This window comes from Palaemon carinicauda, chromosome 27, assembly GCF_036898095.1.
Source record: "Palaemon carinicauda isolate YSFRI2023 chromosome 27, ASM3689809v2, whole genome shotgun sequence".
Taxonomy (NCBI): Eukaryota; Metazoa; Arthropoda; class Malacostraca; order Decapoda; family Palaemonidae; genus Palaemon; species Palaemon carinicauda.
Window position 1 is genome coordinate 26092184 of NC_090751.1, and position 12500 is coordinate 26104683.

A 12500-nucleotide genomic window follows, 5' to 3' on the forward strand; every position below is an offset into this window, starting at 1 on the left:
CTCATTACTTTGCAATACGTATTGCGCAATTTCATGTTCTCTCATTACTTTGCAATACGTAATGCATAATATCCTCTTCTCTCATTACGTTATAAAACGTAATATATAATATAATTTTCTCTCATTACTTTGCAATACGTATAGCATAATTTAGTACTCATTACTTGGCAATATGTATGGCAAAATTTCGTTCTCTCATTATTTTGGAATACGTATTGTATAATTTCGTTCTCTCATTATTTTGGAATACGTATTGTATAATTTCGTTCTCTCATTACTTTACACTACGTAGTGCATAATTTCATGTTCTCTCATTACTTTGCAGTACGTAATACATAATTTCGTCCTCTCATTACTTTGCACTATGAAGTGCATAATTTCATGTTCTCTCATTACTTTGCAGTACGTAATACATAATTTCGTTCTCTCATTACTTTGCACTATGAAGTGCATAATTTCATGTTCTCTCATTACTTTGGAATACATGTTGTATAATTTCGTTCTCTCATTACTTTGCACTACGAAGTGCATAATTTCATGTTCTCTCATTACTTTGCAATACTTATTGTATAATTTCGTTCTCTCATTACTTTGCAGTAGGTAATACATAATTTCACGTTCTCTCAGTACTTTGCAATACGTAATGCGTAATTTCACGTTCTCTCATTACTTAGCAATACGTAATGCATAATTTCATGTTCTCTCATTACTTTGCAATACTTATTGTATAATTTCGTTCTCTCATTACTTTGCAGTACGTAATACATAATTTCATGTTCTCTCAGTACTTTGCAATACGTAATGCATAATTTTCACGTTCTCTCATTACTTAGCAATACGTAATGCATAATTTCATGTTCTTTCATTACTTTGCAGTACGTGTTTGCAGCCGCAGCCGAGGAGCTGATTCGTTCCCGGAATCCTAAAACGCCCATGTTCCTGTACTTGCCATTCCAGAGCGTCCACGGCCCACTGCAGGTTCCCAAAAATTACTCGAGAGTTTTCAGTAAAGTGGGCGACTACTACCGAAGGAATTACTTGGGTGAGTCTTGACAGAGATTGATCTGAAGTTCAACCTTTGCATGACCAAGTTGTGGAATGATCCTCCCTAATCGGGTAGTTGAAGCAGTAGTACTTCAAAAGTAAAAGTTCAAACTCGCAGCAAATGTTTTTATGTTGAACTGGCTTACATAAGTCCTTTTATAGTTTATGTATCAAATATCTGTTTTAATGTTTTTAAAATGTTTTATTTTAATTTTTCATTACTTATGTATCTTTTATTTATTTCCTTATTTCCTTTCCTCTCTGGGCTATTTTTCCCAGTTGGAGGCCTTGGGCTTATAGCATCTTGCTTTTCCGACTAGGACTCTTAACTTAGCTAATAATAATAATAATAATAATAATAATAATAATAATAATAATAATAATAATTTAAAGTAGTTCTTTTCGTGTCCGTTTTTCCCTTCTTTAGCAAGTAAAGATTATGTTTCACCTCTCAGGGATCCCTATTAATTTTCTCTCTCAGTAATATATGTAGTGCTATCAGTGTACCTCGTGCAGTGCACTGTAGGCATTATTAAAGGCCTATGCAGCGATCTTCCTGCCTCCAATTTCACCCACTTGTTAGCTGCTCCACTTTTTAATCGCACACACTTTTTAGTTGCACACACTTTAGTTGCACACACTTTTTTAGCTGCATCCACTAATTAGCTACACCCACTTTTTAATTGTGCCTACTTTTAATTTGCACCCACTTTTTAGCTGTACACGTTTTTTATGTACCCACTATTTAGCTGCATCCACATTTTGGCTGCGCCCACTTTATAGCTGCACCCAATTTTTATCCGTAATCAAAAATTTTATCTACACCGAATTTATAGCTGCACCCTCTTTTTAGCTGTGCCCGGTTTTTAGGTGCACCCACTTTTAGCTGCGTCCATTTTTTAGCGGTGCCCAATTTTTAGCTGCGCTCACCTTTAGCTGTGGCCCAATTTTTAGCTGCATCCAATTTTTAGCTGCACCCAATTTTTAGCTGCCCCCACCTTTTAGCTGCACCCAATTTTTAGCTCCCCCACCTTTTAGCTCCCCCACCTTTTAGCTGCACCCACCTTTTAGCTGCACCCACCGTTTAGCTGCTCCCACCTTTTAGCTGCACCCAATTATTTGCTGCACCCTATTTTTTGCTGCACCCAATTTTTAGCCGCACCCACTTTTTAGCCGCACCCACTTTTTAGCCGCACCCACTTTTTAGCCGCACCCAATTTTTAGCTGCACCCACCTTTTAGCTGCACCCACCTTTTAGCTGCACCCAATTTTTAGCTGCACCCAATTTTTAGCTGCACCCACCTTTTAGCTGCACCCAATTTTTAGCTGCACCCCAATTTTTAGCTGCACCCAATTTTTAGCTGCACCCACCTTTTAGCTGCACCCAATTTTTAGCTGCACCCAATTTTTAGCTGCACCCACCTTTTAGCTTCACCCACCTTTTAGCTGTACCCAATTTTTAGCTGCTTCCCACTTTTTAGCTGCACCCACCTTTTAGCTGCACCCACCTTTTAGCTGCACCCACTTTTTTAGCTGCACCCACTTTTTTAGCTTCACCCACTTTTTAGCTGCACCCACTTTTTAGCTGCACCCACTTTTTTAGCTGCACCCACCTTTTAGCTGCACCCACCTTTTAGCTGCTCCCACCTTTTAGCTGCTCCCACCTTTTAGCTGCACCCAATTTTTAGCTGCTCCCACTTTTTAGCTGCACCCAATTTTTAGCTGCTCCCACCTTTTAGCTGCACCCAATTTTTAGTTGCACCCAATTTTTAGCTGCACCCACCTTTTAGCTGTACCCAATTTTTAGCTGCTCCCACTTTTTAGCTGCACCCACTTTTTAGCTGCACCCACTTTTTTTAGCTTCACCCACTTTTTAGCTGCACCCACTTTTTAGCTGCACCCACCTTTTAGCTGCTCCCACCTTTTAGCTGCACCCACTTTTTTAGCTGCACCCACCTTTTAGCTGCACCCACTTTTTTAGCTGCACCCACCTTTTAGCTGCACCCACCTTTTAGCCAGCACCCACTTTTTTAGCTTCACCCACTTTTTAGCTGCACCCACTTTTTAGCTGCACCCACTTTTTTAGCTTCACCCACTTTTTAGCTGCACCCACTTTTTAGCTGCACCCACTTTTTAGCTGCACCCACCTTTTAGCTGCTCCCACCTTTTAGCTGCACCCACTTTTTTAGCTGCACCCACCTTTTAGCTGCTCCCACCTTTTAGCTGCACTCACTTTTTTAGCTGCACCCACCTTTTAGCTGCACCCACCTTTTAGCTGCACCCACTTTTTTAGCTTCACCCACTTTTTAGCTGCACCCACTTTTTAGCTGCACCCACTTTTTTAGCTGCACCCACCTTTTAGCTGCACCCAATTTTTAGCTGCTCCCACTTTTTAGCTGCACCCAATTTTTAGCTGCTCCCACCTTTTAGCTGCACCCACCTTTTAGCTCCACCCACCTTTTAGCTGCACCCGTTTTTTAGCTGCACCCAATTTTTAGCTGCACCCAAACTTTTAGCTGCACCCAATTTTTAGCTGCACCCAATTTTTAGCTGCACCCACCTTTTAGCTGCACCCAATTTTTAGCTGCACCCACCTTTTAGCTCCACCCACCTTTTAGCTGCACCCACCTTTTAGCTGCACCCCGTTTTTTAGCTGCACCCACCTTTTAGCTTCACCCAATTATTAGCTGCACCCATCATTTAGCTGCCCCCACCTTTTAGCTGCACCCAATTTTTAGCTGCACCCACCTTTTAGCTGCACCCCAATTTTTAGCTGATGCCACTTTTTAGCTGCACCCAATTTTTAGCTGCACCCAATTTTTAGCTGCTCCCACTTTTTAGCTGCACCCAATTTTTAGCTGCTCCCACTTTTTAGCTGATCCCACTTTTAGCTGCACCCAATTTTTAGCTGCTCCCACTTTTTAGCTGCACCCACCTTTTAGCTGCACCCACCTTTTAACCTTTTATTCAAGTTACATTCCTACTTCCTTACTTGTATAGCTTTTACTTTATATATTTCAACCACTTGATTTTCTGTTTTTTCACATCAGCGGGGAACGCCCCCCCCCCCTCCCCCAACTCCAACCTTCATCCATATGACCCAAATTCCATAACTCCAATTCATGCATCTTCCCCTCTCCTTTCAGGGATGGTCATGGCTATGGACGACGTCGTAGGGCGCGTCGTGGCGGCTCTGAAGGAGACAGGACACTACGACAATTCGGTCATCATCTTCACCACTGACGTAAGGATCATTATCAGTGGTAGTTACTCTTAGGAAATTAATGTGTACCAATGATTAATAATATACATAAATATTAAGAGTTTGTGTGTGTGTGTTTGTTTGTGTGAAGTAGCATTTTCTCTACGCGATTTATTTCCTTATTTCTTTTCCTCGATGGGAGGATTTCCCTGTTGGAGTCCTTAGGCTTGTAACCTCTATGTTTTCCTAACTAGCGTTGTACTTTGGCTAGTAAGGATTAATATATTAATTTTGGTAAAAGTACTTCATACCAGTTACCAGCTATTTTATGCAAATGTATACACACACACACACACACACACACACACACATATATATATATATATATATATATATTTGTATGTATGTATACATACTTGTGTATATATATATATATATGTGTGTGTGTGTGTGTATATATATATATATATATATATGTGTGTGTGTGTGTGTATATATATATATATATATATATATAATGTGCGTGTGTGTGTGTGTACATAAATATGTGTGTATGTATGTGTGTGTATCAAAAATTTGAAAAATTCAAACACATTCATAAACTTTATTAATTATATAGAATTCAATCTACCTTAGGAGTAAATGCAGCTGACTTTAACCCACATAGCAGTGAATTAAAAGTGTGCCATACAGTAGAGTGAAATCTATATAGAGAACTAAGAGATACTTTATCTATTTCTCCACAGAACGGAGGCTCCATCAAGATGGGGGCCAGCAACTACCCTCTGAGAGGGTGGCAAGTCGAACCTCCTGGAAGGTGGCACTCGAGGTCCGGCCTTCGTCCATTCGCCTCTGCTGCCCAACCCTGGAACAATCTCCAATCAGTGAGTTCTTAATCTTTTACTGATTCTTTATAAATAAAAAAATTCGTGATTCTGACACATTGTCATTTCACCTGCATGATTGCCAGACTGGGATTCGAGTCCCTCTTAAACTCGTTAGTTTTTTGGTTGCTGCAACCACACCATACTTGTCAGCTAAGGATAGGGGGTCTGGGGGAGCTTATAGGTCTATCTGCTGAGTCATCAGCAGCCTTTGCCTAGCTCTCCTTGGTCCTTGCTTGGGTGGAAGGGGGCTTGGGTGCTAATCATGTGTATATATGGTCAGTCTCTAGGGCATTGTCCAGCCCGATAGGGCAGTGTCACTGTCCCTTGCCTCTGGCATTCATGAGTGGCCTTTAAACATGTAAACCTTTACAGTATACAGAACTTTTGAAACAATATCTGAGATTTCTGATTTCTGTTGGAATTATGTTTGTAACTCCGAATGATCGTAAGTCGATTATCTTTTGTATTTCTCTCCATTACAGGTTGTTCCACGTCACCGACTGGTACAGGACAGTGGTGGGCCTAGCCGGTGGAGTGGCAGCTTCGCCTTACCTAGACAGCATCGACCAATGGGATGCTATCGCGGGATATGGCGAACCTCCTAGGGACAGACTCGTTTATAACATAGATGACACAAAAAATAAGTTCAGAGCAGCTGTCAGGTGAAAGTCTCGAGTTATTAATTTTCTGATATATATATGTCGGAATATTTAGGTTATTTATCAATGTTAATATTACAGTTCGAATATAGAAATATAGATCTTTATTGATTTTATATTATTATTATTATTATTATTATTATTATTATTATTATTATTATTATTATTTATATACTGCTCTTCATTAATTATTTCATCCTCAAGCAAAAACCTATGTTTTAAATCCCTTTATATAATATCCTGATGAATAATACTTGTCTTGGGTTTCTTTATGGGCAGTGATTTCATTTTTGACATCTGCATTTTAGCATTTTCATCTTAACTCCTACCTCAGTTACTTTGATACCAGATTAAGTGAAATAAAATCATATCTTATCTTTATAGCATTAATTAACTTAGAATCCTATTATTATTATTATTATTATTATTATTATTATTATTATTATTATTATTATTATTATTATTATTATTATTATTACTTGCTAAGCTACAACCCTAGTTGGAAAAGCAGGATGCTATAAGTCCAGGGTCTCCAACAGGGAAAATAAACCAGTGAGGAAAGGAAACAAGGAAATGTAAAATATTTAAGAAGAGGAACAGCATTAAAAGAAATATCTCCTATATAAACTATGAAAACTTAACAAAACAAGAGGAAGAGAAACAAGGTATGAAAACTTTAACAAAACAAGAGGAAGAGAAACAAGGTATGAAAACTTTAACAAAACAAGAGGAAGAGAAACAAGGTATGAAAACTTTAACAAAACAAGAGGAAGAGAAACAAGGTATGAAAACTTTAACAAAACAAGAGGAAGAGAAACAAGGTATGAAAACTTTAACAAAACAAGAGGAAGAGAAACAAGGTATGAAAACTTTAACAAAACAAGAGGAAGAGAAACAAGGTAGAATAGTGTGCCAGAGTGTACCCTCAAGCATAGGCCTAGTGCTGATTCGGTAAATCCTTTCTCTAATTAGAATCGCTGTGCCATCCGTAAAACGGGATTTACATTACTAATGTTTTAATGTTAATGTTCTTAGAATATTTAATTTTAACTTCATTACTTCTTATATCGATTATTTGTTTCTTTATTTTCTTTCCTCACTAGGCTATTTTCCCTGTTGGAGCCCTTGGGGTTATAGCATCTTGCTATTCCAACTAGGGTTGTAGCTTAGCTAATAATAATAATAATAATAATAATAATAATAATGATGATGATGATGAAATAGATGATTTCTTTATGACTGCAGCAGATGTGAAATGACTGTATTGTAACATTTTTTTCTTTCTTTCTATCTGACCAGGTACAACGAATTCAAATTATCAGTTGGAGCTGTAGGAAAAAGTTGTGGGCTCCATACCGGCCCGTCAAGTACAGCCTGAAGGAGATCACACTTTCCCTGGAAGACGGAGGCAACAGCTCCTGGTCGGAGGTGATGGATGAACCGAAGAACTGTTCTGAGTCGACCACGGATGTTGAGTTCAACTCTGTGATCTCAGGCTCTGGAGAGGTGACAGATGTACCAGATGATGCTGGTGATCTCTCTGATGAAGACGTAGATTCCAGCATCTCTGATCTAGGTCCCAGTTATGGTAGCGACCTGGATTCCAGTTATTCAGGTCTCAATTCCAGTTGGTCTGAGGTTAATTCTAGTCATTCTGACCTTGATTTCAGGCGTGCCAACCGTCTGTTGGATCCGTTCGTTGTCCTCTATGGCAGTAAGTCGAAGGATTTGAAAAACATAAGTAAAGGAAACAGAACTGGTGATGATAGAATCAGTTTAGATGCTGACAGAGTTAGGACCAAGGACAAAGGCCTGGGGGAAAAGACCTCTGTTAACCCCAACGATGAGACGTAAAGAAAATAACAGCGTAGATAAATGGAATAAAGATAAGATTGACAAGAAGAAAAGGAAAAAGAAAAGGAGGAAAGACAAGAAGAAGGATAAGAAGAAAAAGAAGAAGGATAAGAAGAAAAAGAAGAAGAGGAAGCGTCCGCCAAAGCGAAAGAAGAAACCTGTTAATACAAAAGATGAGGAGTTATGGAACCTGCAGAGTGGCTTCACAAGATGGTGGAAGATCAGGTCCCCACGCTAAGATTGAGTGGAGTCAAACCGTCCTGAAAACGCTCAACCAATATCTTTCTGATCAAACGCAGATCAGGCTCTATAACATAACAGGTAAGCTTGATTTCTGAAATGTATTACTGTTCTGAACATTTTTAGTAAATAGGAAAGGGATGGTTTGGTCATGTAGTGAAACTATTACTCTGAAAATGTAATATCCACTGTTACTGAATTGTGAATGGAATGGTTTGAACTTGCAGTGTAAAAGTATTATGGTAGGTATGGAAGTAGGAAGACACTGACAAGTAAGGTCTTAAGGTCACTGAAAATGGCACGCAGGGAAACCTACATATAAAGTATATCAGGAAGGTCGGTAGCAGTAGCAAGAGATTTCCTTTCTCGTCTAACCCCATATTACGCAAAGACAGTGAGATAGAATACATTGAACAGTGTAGATGGGTCTGTTTCAATTGCTTTATGTTTATATACTTAATTATCTATTTTGTTTTGCTGTAGTACCATACTTATGTCTTCTTAACTGTGTTTATTTGTTTCATGTAAGAGATTCTGCTTTATTAAAGGTGGTTAGTTAACATGGTAGCCTAACATGAGGTAGGGTATTGGGATTTTAGAAGGCCATGGGTCTAGCTAGCTAGTGAGTCATCTGTAGTTATTGCCTGGGCATCTCTGGTTATAACTTGAGTGGAGTCACACCACCGTGATATATCAGCCCCATACCTCGTCCACCAATGTACTATCTATGTTTAAATCTTAATGCTTTCAATCTACAAATTGTATACCTTTCGCGTTAACCTCATAATACATATCCATTTTTCATACCATTTTAAGCTTGTACTAAACCTGACATCCATGCAGATGATTTGGCTCTGCTCTCTTTAGCTCAGTGTGCATTTTGTCTCTTCCACACCTTTTGCAGGTCTCCAGCTTCCTTCCCTGTACTGCCTACTTTATACTTAATCATTCCTCTTCTTCTATTTAGAATTATTCTTATCCTCACCCTTATGTTAAGGCGTTTGAATCTATTCAGCATCTGTATTGATTCAAAAGAATATTATGATATACTTATTATCATGTCCAATCTGATTACGTCAACCTTCTTCCAAATTTTAATACTGTTATCATCATCATCAAATAGATTCAATGAATTTCATATTTTCCTTATCATTGCTCTATATCATCCCTTTGAATTTTTCTTCTTCTTCTTCTTCATCTTCTTCTTCTTCTTCTTCTTCTTCTTCTTACGATTATTATTTCTCTCATTCAGCTGATCCTGTCGAAAGCACCGACCTGTCGCTCGACAACTTGGACATGGTGAAGTACACCATGACCTACTTGGCCGTCCAGTTGTTTCGATTCAAATCGCCCAAAGCGAAGAAGCGCAGCTCCCGGGGACACCCGAAGTACTTCGACGACGTCTGGACCCCCGGATGGTGCAGTGCAGTTCAATGACGATTCTGGGCAAACCGGGAAGGGATAGCAATAACGGAAATATGAACATCAAGAACTGGAGAACTGGTGCTCTTTCTTTCCAAAGTCTAAGATCAACGTTTTATATTTTTGTATCGGATCACATTTCACGTCATGTTTTCATTATTTTTATTAGTTTGTGATGCAGCTTTAATATTAATTAAGGGTTTCATCAGCTGTACTTGTCCCTTTTTTTAGAGTTTTATTAGAACGTCCCATGTCATATATGTATTGCATTACTTCAATTCATGTTTATGAAGCATTTCATGCCATAACCCTTTGACAGAAACCCCCATAATCATCAGTCGATAATGTTTCATGCCATAAACATATTACAGCATCTAACATCTGTTTACATCATTGTCGTAAACGTTTTCAGTAACGTATCTTGTGCTATGTTATTAACGTTTTCATATTGTTTCGTCTATATTATATCTTTCATTGCCATTATTATTTCATTAAGACATTTGCAAATAACATTTTTAAGAAAATGACAATCAAATATTTTTTTAAGGATTTAATAAAGAATATGAACGTACAATATTGCCAAAGTTTTTTGTAGAAAGTAAATAAATTTCTTTATTTATATTTATGTGATTTTCACGATGTGTTTTCTGTTCCTACACATGTGAGTTTGTTTGTTATTTTATACCAAATTAAAAAAAAATCTAAAAGAGTACTTGAGACTTTATGTTTGAGGCACAGAAAAGTTTATTTTGCAAGGTCTTCATGGTCTTGGTATAGCTTAAAACTGTTCACTACAGTAAACTTAGAAAGTACAGCACATAAAAGTAGATTACAGCTTAGTAAAGTTGGAAAGTACAGTACAGAAAAGTAGATTACAGCTTAGTAAAGTTGGAAAGTAGATTACAGCTTAGTAAAGTTGAAAAGCACAGTACAGAAAAGTAGTATAGAATATAGTAGACTAGAAAAGTAGATCAGAGTTTAGTAGATTGAAAAGTGCAGTACAGAAAAGTAGATTACACTTTAGTAGACGTGTAAAGTACAATACAGAAAAATAGATTATGCTCTTGTGAACTTGGAAAGACAGAAGGGACTAGAAGAATTGGAAGACCCAGGCCTATATGGCTTGGGACTATAAAGCGCGAAGCAGATGATGATGAATGGAGAAATATTGAATTAAAAGCTCAAGATAGGGACGACTGGCGAAATCTAACTGAGGCCCTTTACGTCAATAGGTGTAGGAGGAGATGATGATGATGAACTTGGAAAGAGCTGTACAGAAATGTAGATTGAAATTTAGTAGACTTGGAAACTCCATTACAGTGAAGTACTCTTAGGAATTGTGGTTACTACAGTAAGTAGACAGGAGGTACGGTGTAGTATAGTAAAATTGCATTGAAACCAACTATTTTAGTAAGAGAGTACAGTACAGAGTAGTACAATTACAAAGTACGGAACTGTACATTACTGTAGATTTGAACATTACTATATAGTAGATTTAGAAGGTTATATGCACTGCCATAAACTTGGAAAGCTGATCAATCCAGTAGGTACTTCAGTCTTAAGGACTACAGAGTAGTTTTTCTAGACTGAAAAGTTCGATTTATTGATTATTAAGGCTTGAAATGGTGTGTTCAAGTAATAATTTTGATTTCTCTCTTGCAGTTAGATTGGTTGCAATACTGTCTGGTGTATTTACCTTCCAGCATTACATAATATCCTCGGATTTATGTTAATTTATTTTGATGTCTGTGATTGTGTGGATTAATTGCATATCGTTAAGATATTTTAAAACTATTTCGTTATATCCGTGCGTTCGTTTATGTGTTTTTATCAGTTCGTATCGATAAATTTAAGTGAATTTATGAGATTCCGTCGTATTGGCAAGATTTGATTGAGTTATTGTTCTGTATCGACAAGAATAAAATTAATTAGCAGTGTGAAGGATAGATTTTGTAAATATATGTTCACTCGTTGTTGCTGTTAATGGAGTAACTAAGATCAACATTGAAAAACTCCTTCCGCCTGATTTTCTGTCATTTTTTCCCCCAAACTCTTCAATTCCTGCAAACGTTCTATGATTTTTTTTTATCCTTACATATCCTCATACCTATTTTTATCCATAACGTTTTACCTGCAAACTTAAGGTTTTGATTACGTTGTTCAGACCCTTGATATTTCTTTACGAATCTTCTGATTTTTGTATTCATATTTTGTCTTCATCTATTGCAATACAAAGGTGTCTGGTTTCAGTTTTAGTCTCATCAGAATAGATACTCACTAGAACGTCAGCCGAGCAAACCCAACCCGCCGCTATTGCATCCAACCGCAGCTGTGCCCTCCACAGTAAATAGCTTAAACTAACGGTCACGGGCGGGGATCGGTCAGCTGCCATGCGAGTGGTAGGCGATTTTATATATATATATATATATATATATATATATATAGAGAGAGAGAGAGAGAGAGAGAGAGAGAGAGAGAGAGAGAGATATATATATATATATATATATATACAATGAAAGTATAAGAACCTTACTCATACCATTTAGAAAGATATATTCATTTGTTGACCGATAAAGACTGGCGAGACGCACTGATGCTTATCGACAAATTCCCCCCCCCAAAAAAAAAAAAAAAAAAAAAAAACTCATTTCGTTCTTTTACCAAAGACATTAGACAAAATTATAATATTCTCATCCATTTCTTCATTATCACAGACCCGCGATAATATCTAAAAGTGTGTGAATATATCTGACACCCACGTATGGTCCGCGCATGCTGTTTTAAACGTAGGCAGCGAAGATTGCCATTCACAGCTGGAATCAAACCAGAGAATATCTCAAATATTCTTTTTTGAACTCTGCATTCACATTCAAGACGATCTCGTGAATAGATATGGGAGCAGACCTAGATTTTGCCCTCCTACTGACTTTGTTGAACATAGTAAATTCAATTTAGGCTCCAAGTTGCAGTGGTTTTTTTTTTTTTTCTTTTTTTTTGAACAGGCTAACATAAGTGTCTAGTTTTTTTTTTTTTTTGAACAGGCTAACATAAGTCTCTAGTTTTTTTTTTTTTTGAACAGGCTAACATAAGTCTCTAGTTTTTTTTTTTTTTTTTTTTTGAGCAGGCTAACAAGTCTCTAGTTTTTTTTTTTTTTTTGAACAGGCTTACATAAGTCTCTAGTTTTTTTTTTTT

General features: G+C 37.4%; 1 pseudogene; it reads left to right on the forward strand.

The window, feature by feature from the left end:
• The window catches only part of LOC137620620 (arylsulfatase B-like), a 44946-nt pseudogene extending 35055 nt beyond the window's left edge, over positions 1-9891 (forward strand).
• The last annotated feature ends 2609 nt before the right edge of the window (positions 9892-12500 follow it).